Raw genomic sequence first — 13,310 nt, forward strand, 5'->3', positions numbered from 1 at the left:
TCAATTGAGTATAACATCTCTCCTTTCCCTGTATTTCAGCAAAATAATGCTAAATCACTCCTTCTCTAACTGAGATGTATAGCTTTATATTACACTTTTAATTATATATTTTAATGTATTTATTTTAATTATGTATTATACGTCTCCCCTAAAGGCTCAATATAAGTTAGCTACCGTTCTTATTGGTATTATTCCTTCGCCCATTTTTATCCACTGCTTTTATTGTTGTTGCTGAGGTGCAATCCAAGATTATGTGTTTGATGTGTAAAGTAATAGGTCCTGAATCAAGGTTGGAGGGTCCACAGAGGCCCTGTAGAGATGGTGTGTATTTTGTAATTACAGTTAGCGGCTTCTTATTTGTACATCTTACAACATCCCATGGCTTTATTATCTGCTGCTGCTTCTGCTGTTTAGTCGCCAGGTCATGTCCGACTCTTTTGCAACCCCATGGACTGTAGCTCACCAGGCTTCTCTGTCCATAGGATTTCCCAGGCAAGAATACTGGAGTGGCCATTTCCTCTACCAAGGGATCTTCTTGATCCAGGGTTCAAACCTGCATCTTCAGCGTCTCCTGCTTGGCAGGCAGATTATTTATCACTGAGCCACCTGAGTAGCCTGGCTTTAATTTATTCAGTTTCACGTCGTATGCAATTATCTGCATAATTATCTATCACAATTTTCTAAAATTCTTTATTTGCTGATCTCAATACTATCTTGTGAGGTTTTGTGGGAACTCATTTTTGTGCCTCGTACTGTGCTTTGCACTCAGTGTAGAGGTTCATTTCTAGCTGCTCACGGTTGCCAAGATCTCCTCTGAAACATCCCACCTGGGCTGGACCACTGCTCTGCTCTGGCTTGAACCACAGGAGACCAAGCAGGATAGTTAGATGTAGTTGTTTCCAAATGGCTCTATCAATGTATTTTGATGAGATACTTCTTGATTATTATTAGGTATGAGGTGGTGCAGTGACAAAGAATCCACCTGCCAATGCAGGAGCTTCAGGAGATGTGGGTTCAATCCTTAGTCAAGAAGATCCCCTGAAGTAGGAAATGGCAACCCACTCCAGTATTCTCGACTGGGAAATGCCATGGACAGAGGAGCCTGGCAGGCTACAGTCCATGGGGTCGCAGAGAGTTGGACATGGCTGAGCATGCACGCATGCACCGTTTAGACATGAAGGGCTGAATTATAATCTTTATGTGAGTTTTCTAGAATGTACTGTGTGTGTGTGTTTGGAGGGGAAGGTGTGTTCGTAGGTGTTTCCATTTTGAGAATACTTTAGGATCCCTCCATCCCCTGGGTTGGAATCAACTCCTTGCTCTGCCTGTCTCTTTGAAGCCTGCATGGTCCATATTTGTAGATAATGCCGACTAAATACTATTTTGGGGCTTCCCTAGTAGCTCAGCTGGTTAAGAATCCATCTGCAGTGCCGGAGACCCCGGTTCGATTCCTGAGTCGGGAATATCCGCTGGAGAAGGGATAGGCTACCCAGTCTAGAATTCTTGGGCTTCCCTGGTGGCTCAGCTGGAAAAGAACCCACCTGCAATGTGGGAGACCTGGGTTCAGTCCCTGATTTGGGAAGATCCCCTGGAAAAGGGAATGGCTACCCACTCCAGTATTCTGGTATTCTGGGCTGGAAAATTCCATGGACTGTACAGTCCATGGGGGTCACAAAGAATTGGACATGACTGAGCGACTTTCACTGTCACTTGACTTATAACATATTTTTGCCCAGAAAGAGCATAAATTTCTTTGGGAATGAGTGAGGAAGTAGCAGGAATTTTAGAAACCACAACTGTGCTAATATAATCTGAGAAATATTTTTCATTGGTGTAATAAAAACATGGTCAGCCTACCATTCTCTTACATCGTGCTGGATAGTCACGTGAAATACATCACAAACTAGATGAGTCATTTTTCCTCAAAATATCCACCCAAGGCCATATGTAAGGAATCACATAATTAATGCACCTCAAACAGACACTCATTTCCAGTTTCTCTGGTTGCCATAGACTTCCACTTGGCCTAGATCCACCATACCCTTGGCCCGTGGGAAACCCAGCAGAACATGTTGAAGCAGTTTTGTCAAAATGACTTTGTTAAAATGAAAATACACATTTTTATTTTCCTTCTGAGTAATGTGCTTAATAGAATCCTCTGAGCTTCTGGACATTCACAGAGCAATTTTTTTTTTTTTCTCCTAACAAAATTTAGATTCAACTGTGCGATCTATGGCTTTCAGTAATTCAGCTTTTTTACTTACCAATATGATGGTAGTCATTTTCCAAATACATACCATTTCAGCTGCAGGAAACTAAAGAGACTAATGTTTGGTGGGCATAGATCTTTGCCAAGCCAGTGTTGGTTCATGCTGTCAGACTTGTGTTTGGCTAAACTTTGGACCTCTTACGATTCCCCATGGCTTTATTATCAAATTTCTCCAATTCTGACACAGGGACTTAACCAAATAGGTACTTATTTATCTCAAGCAGTAATTTGAAATTAGGTGAGTAGTTTAAGGCTGGGTGGTGGCCACACAGTGCCATCTAGTTCTCAGGCTCCTGCCTTAGCTGATGGCCAGGTAACCCAGTTTTGATCCAGGATCCCTGTAGGACTGAGAGGAAACAGAAGAAGAAAATTTGGATAGACTCCTGCTGATGTGCCAGTGATCAGAACTGAGTCTCATGGCTGTGTCTAACCAAAAGAGAGGCTAGGAAATTTTAGTATTTCATCTCTGGACAGATGCACTCCATGTGCTGACCTGTGCATGCCTGCTAAGCCGTTTCAGGACTCTTTGTGACCCCATGGACTGTAGCCCACAAGGCCTCTCTGTCCATGGGATTCTCCAGGCAAAATTACTGGAGTGGGTTGTCATGCCCTCCTCCAGGGGATCTTCCCGATCCAGGGATCAAACCTGTGTCTCTTGTCTTCTATGTTGGCAGGCAGATTCTTTACCACTAGTGCCACCTGAGAAGCCTTGTGTTGACCTGCACTATCTGCCTTAGTTTTTTTCACATGTTAGCTCGCTTTATCCTCATAGCAACTCTGTGTGATGGTTACTGTGGTCTTCATTTCATAGGTGAAACTGAGAACTGAGATGGGCTAAATAACTTACGCACAGTTCTAGAGATTGCAAGTGGAGGGCTGACATGTAAAACCCGGCCCATCTGATTTCCAATGTATTATTGTTTATTCTCTTTTTTTTTTCTTCTTGAACAGTCATGGGTTCTGGCTATTTATTGTTAATTTATATCAGTCACCTTGAAACCATTTTAAGTTTTTTACTTCCCTTAGATGAATATTCTTAAAGGAAATGGAGAAATTCTTTTTGTAGCTATCTGAGAGAAAAAAAAAAACAGAGTACAGACATGCAGGCTCTAGGATCTCGTGAAGCAGTGTAGCTTCTCTTTGACTTTGAGTGCCTTATGGCCCACTTAGGAAGGAGAAATAAGACTAGTCCCTTTATTTTGGTTTCTATTAAATGGGTTCTTGGGCCCAATTCCAATGTGTGTGACTGGAGACTTCGCCTCACCACCAAGCAATTCTCAGACACCAACTGGTGGTCTTACAATTCAGCTCAATTCTGACACTACATACCTGGAATTAGCATCAGATTCCAAGGACTAAGAGATGCAGGTTTGATCCCTGAGTCAGGAAGATGCCCTGGAGGAAGGCATGGCAACCCACTCTAGTATTCTTGCTTAGTATTCAAGGACACAGGAGCCTGGTGGGCTACAGTTCATGAGGTTGCAAAGAGAGGACACAACTGAAGCACACCAAGGATTCAGTCCAATAAGACTGCCCTCCTCTTCAAACATCAGTGGCAAGCCCAGGTTATGGCTTTTGCTTTTGACTGACTGACTATGCATTGGAGGTTCCAGTGACTCCCTCCAACTCAGGCTGCCAGTCGCAAGTCCAGGTCTTATCCTGACTGACTTTTGACTGACCCTCTATAAATCAGAGGTTCCTATGACCTCCTTCTTGCATTCTGTGAGTTTGCTGGAACTGCTCACAGAACTCAAGGAATCCGTTTACTTTCTCCATTACTGATTTATTACAAAGGCTATTAGAGGATATAGATCTACAGCCTGATGAAGAGTTACATAGAGCAATGTCCCCAACAAAGGAGCTTCTGTTCTTGGGGACCTTGAGGCCTTGCTTGGTTGCAAGCGGAAGCACCCTGTTTCCACAACCTGGAAGTTCTCTGAACCTCATCCTTAGGGTGTTTTGTGATGGTTCTATTATGTCAGCATAATTGATTACAACATTGACCATTGGTATTTGATTCAACTTCTAGCCACTGTCCTCTCCCTGGAGATCCAGGGAGTGAGACTGAAACTTCCAATCCTCTGTTCATGATGAGTTCCCTTGACAACCAGCCCCCATCTGCATTAACATAAAGCCAGTTGTGGTGTGAAGGGGCTTGTGATGAATAACAAGACACCCATTTCACCTTTATGGCTCTGAAGGAGTTTCAGGAACTGGGGAAGTGAAGCGAAGTGAAGTGAAGTCACTCAGTCGTGTCCGACTCTTTGCGACCCCGTGGACATAGCCTGCCAGGCTCCTCTGTCCATGGGATTCTCCAGGCAAGAATACTGGAGTGGGTTGCCATTTCCTTCTCCAGGGCATCTTCCTAACCCAGGGATCAAACCCGGGTCTCCTGCATTGCAGGCAGACGCTTTATCCTCTGAGCCACCAGGGAAGCCCCCAAGAACTGGGGACAAGAGACCAAATATTATAAAAGACGCTCCCTTCACTCATTACTCAGGAAATTACAAGAGTTTGGGGAGCCATAAGACAGGAGACCAAATATCTTTCAGAAACATATTTTGGTCATCTGAATGACCAAATATATTTGTTCCTTATAAATCACATCACATCTGTCATAGAGAAGTCCAGGCTCTCAGAGGGAAGCACTTTATTCTCTGTACATTGCTTCTTTATTACAGGAACCCAGAACACGATTCCACTGCCATTAACTACCTCAGGGCATTTATTCTTTCATCGTTGGTTGAGTGCCAGCGATAGAGAAGAAATATGTAGGGAATGGAATCTAAAGATCTGGGGTTTAGACCTGGCCTTTCTATGATGGTATTTGTCATCTCAGGTAAGTCATTAGTGGTTGTAACTATTCTCAGCCTGAATTTTAGAATTTTCAGTTCAGGATTGATAATACCTGGTGTTCATAGTTCAGTGTTCTTATGAGAAACTAAGTTAAAATGAGATTAGGGATGTAAAAGTACTTTGTAATGAATGCACAATGCAAACATATAATAATGTTACTTTTATTATCTTTTTAAGCATTTATGGCATGTAAGCATTTCTTAGGAATTTTAGTAATAAAGGAACCAATGGGGGAGTGGAAACACTAGAAAAGGGGTCAGTTTTCCATGCTGGTGAGTAGTGAGGAGATAAATCTGTTGAGTCTTGGATTTGGGAAAATATAAGGAGTGATGGAGAATGCCTCAGACTCTGGCAGTCAGACATTTGTATCATTATAGTTGGATAATAATGATGATATGCTGAAATGTGATGTGAGAAATATGCAGTGTGAGAAATATTATTAATTTCTAGTGAATTAAGATTCTATGTCTAAACAGTGGATTAGCTACTGTTCCTCATACTGTTCTGTAACTGAGAAGATAAGGAGAGTGGGTCATCCCAGGATTTCCGCATGTCTGTTATCCTCAGAGGAGAGGAAAGCACAAGATTATAAGTGAGTTGTGGATGAATCTAGAGTCTTTCATTCAGCGTGAAGTAAGTCAAAAAGAGAAAAAACAAATATAGAATATATCACGTATATTGGGGCTTCCCTGGTGGCTCAGTGCTAAAGAATCTGCCTGCCAATGCAGTTAATGCGGATTTTATCCTTGGTCGAGAAGATCCCCTGGAGCTGAAAATGGCAACAGGCTCTAGTATTCTTGCCTGGGAAATCCCACAGACAGAGAAACCTGATGGGCTACAGTCCATGGAGTTGCAAAAAAGTCAGACATCACTTAGTGACTAAACAACAACACTTATATGTGGGATCTGGAAAAATGGCCCTGATGAACCTATTTGCAGGACAGGAATAGAGACACAGAAGCAGAGAATAGATGTGTGGACACAATGAGGGAGGAGGGTGGGACTAATTGGGGGATTAGGATTGATATATATACACTACACTACCATTGTAAGACAGATAGCTAGTGGGAGCCTGCTGTATAGCACAGAGGGCTTGGCTCAGTGCTCTGTGATAACCTAGAGGGGTGGGATGGGGGGCGGGTCTCAAGAGAGGAGATATATGTATGCATATAGCCGATTCACACTATGGTACAGCAAAAACTAACACAACATTGTAAAGCAATTATACTCCAATTAAAATAAACATAAAAGGAAAAAAAAAAAAAAAGAAGTGAGTTGCCCCACAGAGTAGTTGAAGGTAAACTGAAAGATGTGTTTGTCTTTCAAACTTAAAAATAATTACAAATTAAGATCTTTCTGTAATGAAAATTGGGCTTCCCTGGTGGCTCAGATGGTAAAGACTCTGCCTGCAATGCTAGGAGATCTGGGCTGGATCCCTGGGTAGGGAAGATCCCCTGGAGGAGGAAATGGCAACCCACTCCAGTATTCTTGCCTGGAGAAGTCTATGGATAAAGGAACCTGGCAGGCTAGAGTCCAGGGAGTCCCAAAGAGTTGGACATGACTGAGCAACAAACACTTTCACTTTTCTGATATTTATCATAGGTTGTCTATGGTTGAAGATAAAATGAAAATGAGATGTAATGAGTGGTCTATCTTGCCATGGTGTGGACCTTTCTAAAATGTTTGCAGTGTATAAAATTTAGTGCAAAGACTGATCATGGCTCAGACTTACAACTTCCTGGAAACAGTTGAAAAGCCTGCATGACACCAGTTACCACTGAGTCAGGTCTCATCTGCAGGTGTGATGGGAGCGATAACTCTTTTCAGGAGGTTTGCATGTTCCATAGAACATTTTCTTCTTAGATTTGGTTGACATGACAGGGTGTTTTCCTGCAGAGAAAACTGGTATATCTCTGTTTTTCTTCAGCTGGTGTCTTTATCTTGGTCCTTCTTATGAGCCAATGTCCAGATGTAGAGAGGTATTTCTGATTTTGATTTCATTTTGAGCTTTTGTTTTCATACCAGGAAGCCTCTGTTTCTTTTTTGCTCTTGATGTACTCATTTGTACTTCTTAACTCTATTAGGGATCTCACAGAGTCGGACACGACTGAAGTGACTTAGCAGCAGCAGCAGGAACTGCATAACAGAGAAGGCAATGGCACCCCACTCCAGTACTCTTGCCTGGCAAATCCCATGGATAGAGGAGCCTGGTAGGCTACAGTCCATGGGGTTGCTAAGAGTCGGGCATGACTGAGCAACTTCACTTTCACTTTTCACTTTCGTGCATTGGAAAAGGAAATGGCAACCCACTCCAGTGTTCTTGCCTGGAAAATACCAGGAACGGGGGAGCCTGGTGGGCTGCCATCTATGGGGTCGTACAGAGTCGGACATGACTGAAGCGACTTAGCAGCAGCAGCAGTAACTGCATAAAGATACATTTGATTAACTTAGAGCATACACTAAATTTTCTCTAACTTAATTAGTTTGGTCAGGGAATAAAAATGAGTATGGAGAACATTTTCTTAATGTTTGTATCTGTTCAAATCAATTTACTCTTTCTTCTGCTAATTGGCCTGTAGTCTTTAGGTCCCTTGGGAGCTGATGCAATGTTCTTGTCATCCTTCATGGCCTGACACACCTTATCTGCAGGTCAGAACTTCAGGGTAGACTTGCCCAACAGGGTGAAGAGGGGATAGGGAGGGGATAGAATAGGGAAGTGAATTTAGCTATGGAGACTAAAAGGAGGTCCAGCCAGTAGTAGCCAAGTAGATTAAGATTCTCAATTTAGGTAACTATTGTCAGTAACCAGGAGATAATAAGAAGCAAAAGAAAGACAAATACCATATGGTATCACTTATAAGTCTGGAGTTGAAAAGAGGACACAAATGAACTTATCTGTAAAACAGAAACAGACATAGAAAACAGACTCGTAGTTGCCAAGGCAGAGAGGGAGTGGTGAAGGGATAGAGCGGGAGTTTGGGATCAGCAGATGCAAACTATTATATAGAGAATGCATAAACAAGGTCCTACTGTATAGCACAGGGAACTGTATAGTCAATGTCTGTGATAAATCACAATGAAAAAATATGGAAAAGAATGTATACGTAACCAAATCGCTTTGCTATACAGTAGAAATTAATATTATAAATCAACTATACTTTAATAAAATAAAAAGGGAATAAACGAATGGTTACCAAAGGGGAAAGGGAGGAGAGGGAAGGTTAATTTAGGAGTTTCGGATTAACATATACACACTTCTATATATAAAAAGATGAACAACAAGGACCTATTGTACAGCACAGGGAACTATATTCAGTATCTTGTAATAACCTGTAATGAAAAGAATCTGAGAAAGAATAGATGTATATGTACACCTACATCAATTTGTTGTACACTTGAAAGTAACACAACATTGCAAATCAATTATACTTTAAAAAAGAAAAAATAAAATAATGTTCCACTAGTGTGAAGCTCTATCCAGAGAGCCAGATTCATCTGTCAGTGATTTCAAGTTTCCAGCCACTAGGCTAGACATTTTGGGAACTGGCAGCTTCAGGGAGGTACAGACCAGAGGAGGGCAGGGTCCCATCCTTCTAGAGACTTGGGAGCTGATTCTTTAATCCAGGCAGGGACCCAGGGGAACAGGATGGACGTTTCCAGCATGGACATTGTTAGGACTTGGCCAAGTCATAATGTCCCTCCACACCAAGCTGCAAAAACAAGGAGCATATGATTGAGGCCCTCTCCAGGGCCGAGTTCAAGTTTCCTGGCCACCAGAAGCTCCACAGCTCCAAAAAGTAGAGAATTACTGGCTCTTTCCCTTTGCCACCACCGAAGTTTCTGGTGTCCCGTATTTCTGGTGTCCCAAGTTTCTGCTGCTGCCCCGCACGGTGTTATGGATACTATAAGAAAAAGCCATACCCAAAGTCTCCCTTTTGCCAACGTGTCTCAGATGCTAAGATCTACATCTTTGACCTGGGGTGGAAGAAGGCAAAAGTGGATGAGTTGCCATCACATGGTGAAAAGCTGTGGCAAAGGTGGTTTTCACATCCTGGTGTGGCTCCACCCCATTATGTCATCTGTTTCTATAAGATGTTGTTCTGTGCTGGAGCTGATAGACTCCAGACAGGTATGTGTGGTGCCTTTGGAAAGCCCTAGGGCACAGTGGCCAGGGTCCACTTTGGCCAAGTCGTAATGTCCATCCCCACCAAGCTGAAGGACAAGGAGCATGTGATTGAGGCCCTCTGCAGGGCCAAGTTCAAGTTCCCTGGTGGCCAGAAAATCCATATGTCCTGGAAGTGGAGATTTGCTAAGTCTAACGTGGATGAATTTGAAAACATGGTGGCATGAAACACTATCCGTATGGCTGCAGGTTCAAATGCATCCCTGTTGTTGTTCAGTCGCTCAGTCATGTTTGACTCTTTGCAACCCCAGGAACTTTGTGACCCCAGCATGCCAGGTCTCCCTGTTCCTCATCATCTCCCAAAGTTTGCCCAAGTTCATGTTCATTGCATCAGTGATTCCATCCAGCTGTCTCATCCTCTGATGCCCTCTTCTCCTTCTGCCCTCAGTCTTTCCCAGCATCAGGGACTTTTCCAATGAGTCGTCTGTTCCCATCAAATGACTTCAGCATCAGTCCTTCCAAGGAGTGTTTGAAGTCAACAATGTTAATTTCATCGCTAATCCTGGCCTAATTGGGACAATTTTTGAGAACAAGGCAGAGGCACATTTCTAGAACTGAGTCTGAGCTGGGTACCAGGAATCTGGAAGAGCAACGTGGGAGTGTTTTGAAAATAAGACAGAAGCCAAGTTACCAGCGTCACACCAAAAGGCTGGAGGCAGAAGACTGTGGGTAACTTGATGTTGGTTCCCACAGCTTTGGGTGGCTACTTCCCCTGATCATTTCCCTGAAGCCAGGGCTGGTCCACATTTCCCAGGGCTCCTGCCAAGTCTGCAGTGACCTGAGTGTGGGTTCAGGCTGAAGAATTAGGCCTGATAAAGAAGAATTTTCTGACAAAATATTAAGTTCTTACCCTCTCCTGGGTCACCTCTGTGGACTGACAGTCCAGAGGACACAGACACTCAGTGAAGGAGAGAATCTGGGCAAATTGTTAACCAAGGCAATGTATTAGCAGTTTGTCTGAAAAATATGGGACTTCCCTGGTGACTCACACAGTGAAGAATCCGCCTCCAATGCAGGAGACCCGAGTTTGATTCCTAGCTGGGGAAAATCCCCTGGAAAAGAGACTGGCTCCCCAGTCCAATATTCTTGCCTGGAGAATTCCATGGACAGAGGAGGCTGGAGGGATAGGTGACCGGCTAAGTGTGGTGAAATTTAGGATGGATAGAGTGTGGCTCAAGATTCACTGACTATAATGGAAACAAAAGTGCTTTCTGAGAATAACCAACATTTTATACTCTGAAAACTATTACACATAAAATTTTTCTTGCTACATTTTATTTTTCCTGTCTGCTGAGACTCAGACTTTTAACTCTTTGCTAAGGAAAATAAAAAGGTGCTGAGCAAAAAGACAATAGCAAATTAAATTCATTCGAGAATTTTTACTCTGGGCGATCTGCTGTTAATGCATTGGCTAGCAGCTCCTTATAAGTATATGACTATTTTGCTTAAAATTTTCTCTTCTTAGGGTTCAGTCTACTCTAATGAGTTGGCCAAAAGTTTCATTTGGGTTTTTCCATACCATCTTACAGAAAAACCCAAATGAACCTTTAGACCAATCTAATACAATTTGGGGTCTCATCTACTATTCAGATGATAGCACATTCACAAAGTATTATTATTCTGGAACTGTAAAACATATACATTTCCAAATTGTTTTGTTTTGTTTTGTTTTGTTTGTTAAAGCCTGACATAGATGTTGACTGTTACACACAAGGTCATTAAGAAATGAAATAACTGCAGTTGGCAGGTGCTTCCAGATGAGATGGAGATTGTTGGAGTTCTTCAAACCTGAAGGCCAGTGATATGTATGGACTCCAGGGAAAAGTATAGTATTTCTTTTCCAATAAAAATAAGCTTTAATCTTAATTTTATTTGTATTTACTTATTTATTTACAAGTATCTATTGGTCCTGTTCAAGTGTCATTTTTTTAAAGAAGTATAGCTGATTTACAATATCATGTTAGTTATGGGTATACAGCACAGTTGTACGTATATATACATCTATATAGACATATGTATTTTTTTTCATATTCTTTTCCCTTGTTACAAAGAATTGAGTATAGTTTCCTGTGCTTTCCAGTAGGTCTTTGTTGATTATATAAAAACTATAGTACTTCTATGTGATCCATAAAATTTAGTACAAATCGAGAATCAACAACATATAATAAGAGTTGAGTTAAATTTTAAAATAAGGCTTTGCTGCCCCAGAAATTCCCTTTCTTGTGTGTTGAACTTGCCACCAAAATGAATATGCCCTGTGCCAGAAAAACTATGCTTTCTTAAAATTTGGGTAATTCTGTACAAAATAGAGAGTTGACACATTCATTCATCAGGCATTTATTAAGCAACTTCTATTGTGTACTAGGGACTGGACTCACTCCTGGGGAGGTGGTGGTGGGTGAAAAGAGACCTTTCTCTCCCCTTATTTGGGTCCTGTCTTCAGTGTCCCAGAGACTCCTTACCTTCCACATGTTCAAAATTTAACTCCCTCCCTCCCCATCAGCTTCTCTTTATTCTCTGCTGCAGGAAATGATACCATAACCCACTCAATCACTGGAGTTGTACTTAACGTTTGAGTCCATCCTCTGTACCAACCACTTTTCCAGTGCCGTTTCCTTTTGTAAATATCTCTTGATTTCACCCCTTCTTTCAAGACCTCTCTGCCACTGCAGTAGGTCAGGGTTTGTCATCTGTTACATGGGTTCATTCGAGAACTTTCTGACAAGTTTCACTGTTAACGAACTTGCTTCCCTGCAATGCCCTGCACCCTGATGTCAGTGGCTGTCGTGACAAAATGTAAATGGTTTGTGTAGCTTCTCTTAGGCTGCTCCTCTCTGCTTGCCATGCAAGCAAACAAAAGCAAGTGGCCAGACTGAACACTCGCCAAGCCTGCTGGAACAGGGTCAGAGCAGGAAACTCATGGAGAAGGACAAGTAGCAGCTGGCAGATACTCTGCTGCCTTTGCATGATTAAAAATGATGAGATTCTAGATGTTCTAGACTCCAGGAGAGGGACCCTTAAGCTAGGCTGGCATATTAATCATCTAATTAGGAGTGCTAACCCTTCCCCTCATCTGGTCCCATCACTTCTTGGGAAATAGATGGGGAAACAGTGGAAACAGTGTCAGACTTTATTTTGGGGGGCTCCAAAATCACTGCAGATGGTGATGGCAGCCATGAAATTAAAAGACGCTTACTCCTTGGAAGGAAAGTTATGACCAACCTAGATAGCATATTGAAAAGAAGAGACATTACTTTGCCAACAAAGGTCTGTCAAGTCAAGGCTATGGTTTCTCCTGTGGTCATGTATGGATGTGAGAGTTGGACTGTGAAGAAAGCTGAGCACCGAAGAATTGATGCTTTTGAACTGTGGTGTTGGAGAAGACTCTTGAGAGTCCCTTGGACTGCAAGGAGATCTAACCAGTCCATTCTGAAGGAGATCAGCCCTGGGTGTTCTTTGGAGGGACTGATGCTAAAGCTGAAACTCCAGTACTTTGGCCACCTCATGCGAAGAGTTGACTCATTGGAAAAGACTCTGATGCTGGGAGGGATTGGGGGGCAGGAGGAGAAGGGGATGACAGAAGATGAGATGGCTGGATGGCATCACTGACTCAACGGACATGAGTCTCAGTGAACTCCAGGAGTTGGTGATGGACAGGGAGGCCTGGCGTGCTGCGATTCATGGGGTCGCAAAGAGTCGGACACAACTGAGCGACTGGACTGAACTGAACTGAACTGAACCCTTCCTCTCATGTGATCAAAACACTGTGGTATTTTTGTACTAAGATGCAGCAGAGCTTGACTTTGTCTTGGTTTATCATCTCAGTGTTTGTGGCTGATAGAGAGCCCTCTGTAGTCATGACTAGCAGCCAGAGGACAAGCCTTGCACCCATGGGTGAATGACATAGCTTGCCAGAAAAGGATTTATCAGTTGGCTCAGGGATGGATAAGAGTTGGCCTCTTCCCTGGCATGATGGGAGGGCTGGGATCCTGCCTTGCTATT

At 42.7% G+C, this 13,310-nt stretch overlaps 1 protein-coding gene and 1 pseudogene across 2 annotated transcripts in view; both read left to right on the forward strand.

Annotated features, from left to right (window-relative positions):
- ST8SIA1 (ST8 alpha-N-acetyl-neuraminide alpha-2,8-sialyltransferase 1) overlaps positions 1-13,310 on the forward strand; it is a 167,612-nt gene that overhangs the window by 63,848 nt on the left and 90,454 nt on the right. The gene's annotated exons all lie outside the window — the stretch shown is intronic.
- Positions 5,090-11,174, forward strand: LOC147372579 (large ribosomal subunit protein uL16-like; annotated as a pseudogene). The gene is made up of 3 exons (XR_015164756.1): positions 5,090-5,108; positions 7,775-7,806; positions 8,927-11,174. The product of XR_015164756.1 is annotated as a large ribosomal subunit protein uL16-like (transcript).

The sequence above is a fragment of the Bos grunniens genome, chromosome 5 (assembly GCF_055505025.1).
Source record: "Bos grunniens cultivar Pamir isolate PY7600 chromosome 5, Bosgru_T2T1.0, whole genome shotgun sequence".
Lineage (NCBI taxonomy): Eukaryota > Metazoa > Chordata > Mammalia > Artiodactyla > Bovidae > Bos > Bos grunniens.